Consider the following 5,329-nt stretch of genomic DNA (forward strand, 5'->3'; position numbering starts at 1 on the left):
CATACCACCATAGTCCTAGTGACCAGAAAGCCAGCCAGCCAGTACCAGAGCCCCAAGCATAGGCACTTGTGGTTTCCAAATCTTTAGGCTCAGACTGATTCGTAAGAACAAAGGAGCTACAGCCATGTATCATACATCCTGTGCTACCACCACAGTCTTGAATCCCTTGCCCAAGACAGGAGCGTTTGCTTTTTGTGAGAGTTTGTGTCTGTCACCTAGTGTGACTCATCCATTCTCCAGTGCTGTGCCCCTCCCACTGCAGGAGCTACTCCCATGCAGGACTTGTCTGTCAGGCTGCAGCACCCCTGCACATGGGGCTGACTGCCTGTGGGAGCACAGAGCGCCCAGCCTGACTGCTTCAGCCTGGGGAGCTGCCGTTCGGTGCTAACCTGACTCTCATACGTACAAGAGCCCAGCCTGCTGATCTGTAGCAAGATATGACAGAGGAGAGCCACTAATGCCCACATCTGCAGCTGCCAGGGTGTGGGGCAAATTCGCCGGTGACTTTGGCCAGCCACAGTGAGTAGTTCCAGGTCCTCCTTCTCCTTCCAGTGACTTTCTTTGGAGAGGAATTTTAGAGATGAGCAGTCACTTATGAGTCTGTATTTGTGAGGCTTTGGTAATTTGGGGTTTAATTAGTAACATGTGTAGTCTATCAGTGAATTTATACAGTGAATAAGCAAACATACACAGTGATAAGAAATTTGTTAACTTTGAGGCACTTTTTTATCATTATTTTCCCTCATCAGACCTTGTAATGTTTTATCTACAATTTTGGCTTATTATGAAAGTGTCACTAGCCTCAAATCCTTCTTGAAACTGAGGAATATTTTCATACCTTCTCAAAAAGTCCTGCACCAACGACCAACCTACGGCAATGAAAACTGTTGGCCTTACACATTCTTCTTCTCAGATGAGACTTTCTCAAGAGGACAGTAAACTTTGAGGAGATTTCTCTCAGTTCTGAAGATTGTCTTCGTTGTGTTATTCTTTGTATTGCGGGGATATGGCTACACTCCCCGTCTTTTATACTATTTCTTAAAAGAGTGTAATTCATACTTTATTCTTTTCTTTTTTCTGAAAGATTCTGTCAGTATCTGTTGAACGTGAGTTTTAAAAGTTTAGTTTTGCTTAAAAATGTTTATCCTGGCCAGGCGCAGTGGCTCACGCCTGAAATCCCAGCAGTTTGGGAGGCTGAGGTGGCAGATTACCTGAGGTCAGGAGTTCGAGACTAGTCTGGCCAACGTGGTGAAACCCCATCTCTATTAAAAATACAAAAAAATCAGCCGGGCGTGTTGATGCGCACCTGTAATTCCAGCTACTCAGGAGGCTGAGGCTGGGGAATTGCTTGAACCAGGGAGGTAGAGGTTGCAGTGAGCCAAGATCACACCACTGCACTCCAGTCTGGGCAACAGAGGGAGACTCCATCTCAAAAAAAAAAAAAAAATGTTTATCCTTTGGGATTTGACAAAATGTGTGTTTTTCCTTCTTTCTTCTTCTTCTTCCTTTTTTTTTTTTTTCTAATAAGGCCCTACACATTGTGGCTGCAGTCATTTCTCCGATATTTACTTCTGCTCTAACCCCTCCCTTCTGTCCCCGATGCCCTGTGCTCTAGTAATACAGGTCTGTTGCTTTTCCTTGTACGTATGCTCCTGGCTTCAGACCTTTGCATTGACTGTTTCTTCTGCCTGGAATTATCTTTCCCCAGTTATCTGCATAGTTTACTTAATTACCTTCTTCATGTTTTAGCTTATCCTGTTTAAAATCACAACACTCCTACCTCCTTTCTCTCAACCTCCAATATTCCTGTTCCCCTTCTCTGGTTTATTTATTTCTTTCTTCCTGTAGGGCTTACTACCTTCTGACTTACTGCATTTTTACTTATTCATATAGATTCTGGGCTCACTACGAGCAGGGACTGCTGACTCATTTATTGCTGTATCCTTAGGACCTAGAATAGTGCTTGGCAGACAGTAGATTATTAATGATTACTTGCTGAATGAATTCAAGAAATTAACTAATCCTCTCTGGAACTGAGAACTCTTTATTTTTATTTTTTAAATTTTATTTTATTATTATTTAAGTTCTGAGATACATGTGCAGAACAGGCAGGTTTGTTACATAGGTATACACATGCAATGGTGGTTTGCTACACCCATCAACCCGTAATCTACATTAGGTATTTCTCCTAATACTATTCCTCCCCTAGCTACCCACCTCCCAACAGGCCCTGGTGTGTGATGTTCCCCTCCCTGTGTCCATGTGTTCTCATTGTTCAATTCCAAATTATGAGTGAGAACATGCGGTATTTGGTTTTCTGTTCCTGTGTTAGTTTGCTGAGAATGATGGTTTCCAGCTTCATTCATGTCCCTGCAAAGGACATGAACTCATCCTTTTTTATGGCTGCATAGTATTCCATGGTGTATATGTGCCACATTTTCTTTATCCAGCTTATCATTGATGGGCATTTGGGTTGGTTCCAAGTCTTTGTGATTGTGAACAGTGCCACAATAAACATACATGTACATTTATCTTTATAGTAGAATGATTCATAATCCTTTGTGTATATACCCAGTAATGGGATTGCTGGGTCAAATGGTATTTCTTGTTCTAGATCCTTGAGGAGTCACCACACTGTCTTCCACAATGGTTGAACTAATTTACACTCCCACCAACAGTGTAAAAGCATTCATATTTCTCCACATCCTCTCCAGCATCTGTTGTTTCCTGACTTTATAATGATTCTAACTGGCGTGAGATGGTATCTCATTATGGTTTTGATTTACATTTCTCTAATGACCAGTGATGATGAGCTTTTTTTCATGTTTGTGGGCTGCATAAATGTCTTCTTTTGAGAAATGTCTGTTCATATTCTTTGCCCCCTTGTTGATGGGATTGTTTGTTTTTTTCTTGTAAATTTGATTGAGTTCCTTGTTGATTCTGGATATTAGCCCTTTGTCAGATGGATAGATTGCAAAAATTTTCTCCTATTCTGTAGGTTGCTTGTTCACTCTGATGATAGTTCCTTTTGCTGTGCATTTTTCAGTTTAATTAGGTCCCATTTGTCAATTTTGGCATTTGTTGCCATTGCTTTTGGTGTTTTAGTCAATGAAGTCTTTGCCCATGCCTATGTCCTGAATGGTACTGCCTAGGTTTTCTTCTAGGGTTTTTATGGTTTTAGGCCTTATGTTTAAGTCTTTAATCCATCTGGAGTTAATTTTTGTATATGTTATAAGGAAGGGATCCAGTTTGAGTTTTCTGCCTATGGCTAGCCAGTTTTCCCAACACCATTTATTAAATAGGGAGTCCTTTCCCCATTGCTTGTTTTTGTCAGGTTTGTCAAAGATCAGATGGTTGTAGATGTTATTTTTGAGGCCTTTGTTCTGTTCCATTGGGCTATATATCTGTTTTGGTACCAGTACCATGCTCTTTTGGTTACTGTAATCTTGTAGTATAGTTTGAAGTCAGGTAGTGTGATACCTCCAGCTTTGTTCTTTTTGCTTAGAATTGTCTGGGCTATACAGGCTCTTTTTTGGTTTCAAATGAAATATAAGGTAGTTTTTTCTAATTCTGTAAAAAAATCAATGGTAGCTTGATGGGGATAGCATTGAATCTATAAATTACTTTGGGTAATATGGCCATTTTCCTGATATTGATTCTTTTTATCCATGAGCATGGAATGTTTTTCCATTTGTTTGTGTCCTCTTTTATTTCCTTTAGCAGTAGTTTGTAGTTCTCCTTGAAGAGGTCCTTCACATCCCTTGTAAGTTGTATTCCTAGGTATTTTATTCTCTTTGTGGCAATTGTTAATGGGAGTTCACTCATCATTTGGCTCTCTGTCTGTTATTGGTTTATAGGAGTGCTTGTGATTTTGGCACACTGATTTTGTATCCTGAGACTTTGCTGAATTTGCTTATCAGCTTTGAGAGAATGGGTTTTCTAAATATATAATCATGTCATCTGTAAACAGAGACAATTTGACTTCCTCTCTTCCTATTTGAATACCTTTATTTCTTTCCCTTGCCTGATTGCCCTGGCCAGAACTTCCAGTACTATGTTGAATAGGAGTGGAGAGAGAGGGCATCCTTGTCTTGTGCCAGTTTTCAAAGGGAATGCTTCTAGCTTTTGCTCATTCGTTAGGATATTGGCTGTGGGTTTGCCATAAATAGCCCTTATTATTTTGAGACATGTTCCATCAATACCTAGTTTATTGAGAGTTTTTAGCATGAAGGGCTGTTGAATTTTATTGAAGGCCTTTTCTGCATCCATTGAGATAATCATGTGGTTTTTGTCATTGGTTCTGTTTACGTGAGAGATTACATTTATTGATTTGGTATGTTGAACCAGCCTTGCATCCCAAGGATGAAGCTGACTTGATGGTGGTGGATAAGCTGGATTTGGTTTGCCAGTATCTTATTGAGGATTTTCACATCAATGTTCATTAGGGATAGTGGCCTGAAATTTCAGTCTATCTATTTTTGGTTGGTCTTTTCAAAACACCAGCTCCTGGATTCATTGATTTTTTAGAGAGCCTTTCTTGTCTCTATCTCCTTCAGTTCTGCCCTGATCTTAGTTATTTCTTGTCTTCTGCTAGCTTTTGAATTTGTTTGCTTTTGCTTCTCTAGTCCTTTTAATTGTGATATTAGAATGTTGATTTTCGGTCTTTCTTGCTTTCTCTTTTGGGCATTTAGTGCTATAAATTTCCCTCTAAACACTATCTTGGCTGTGTCTCAGAGATCTGGTATGTTGTGTCTTTGTTTTCATTGGTTTCAAAGAACTTATTTATTTCTGCCTTAATTTTGTTATTTACTCAGTAGTCATTCAGGAGCAGGTTGTTCAGTTTCCATGTAGTTGTGCAGTTTTGAGTGAGTTTCTTAACCCTGAGTTCTAATTTGATTGCACTGTGGTCTGAGAGACTGTTTGTTATGATTTCCATTCTTTTGCATTTGCTGAGGAGTGTTTTACTTCCAATTTTGTGGTCAGTTTTAGAATAAGTATGATGTGGTGCTGAGAATAATGCCTATTCTGTTGATTTGGGTTGGAGAATTCTGTAGATGCCTGTTAGGTCCTCTTGGTCCAGAACTGAGTTCAAGACCTGAATATCCTTGTTACTTTTCTGTCTCATTGATCTGTCCAATATTGACAGAGGAGTGTTAAAGACTCTCACTATTATTGTGTGGGAGTCTAAGTTTCTTCGTAGGTCCCTAAGAACTTGCTTTACGAATCTGGGTGCTCCTGTATTGAGTGCATATATATTTAGGATAGTTAGCTCTTCTTGTTGCATTGATCCCTTTACCATTATGTAATGCCCTTTTCTGTCTTTTTTGAT

At 39.7% G+C, this 5,329-nt stretch overlaps 1 protein-coding gene across 2 annotated transcripts in view; it reads left to right on the forward strand.

Annotated features, from left to right (window-relative positions):
- The first annotated feature begins 215 nt into the window (after positions 1 to 215).
- The window catches only part of ADGRF2 (adhesion G protein-coupled receptor F2), a 43,013-nt gene continuing 37,899 nt past the window's right edge, over positions 216 to 5,329 (forward strand). For both annotated transcript variants that reach the window (XM_017505164.2, XM_037730156.1), the window contains exon 1: positions 216 to 519. The gene's annotated coding sequence lies outside the window, so the exon portion shown is untranslated. The remainder of the gene's footprint in view (positions 520 to 5,329) is intronic.

This window comes from Cebus imitator, unplaced genomic scaffold, assembly GCF_001604975.1.
Source record: "Cebus imitator isolate Cc_AM_T3 unplaced genomic scaffold, Cebus_imitator-1.0 Scaffold334, whole genome shotgun sequence".
NCBI classification, from domain to species: Eukaryota; Metazoa; Chordata; class Mammalia; order Primates; family Cebidae; genus Cebus; species Cebus imitator.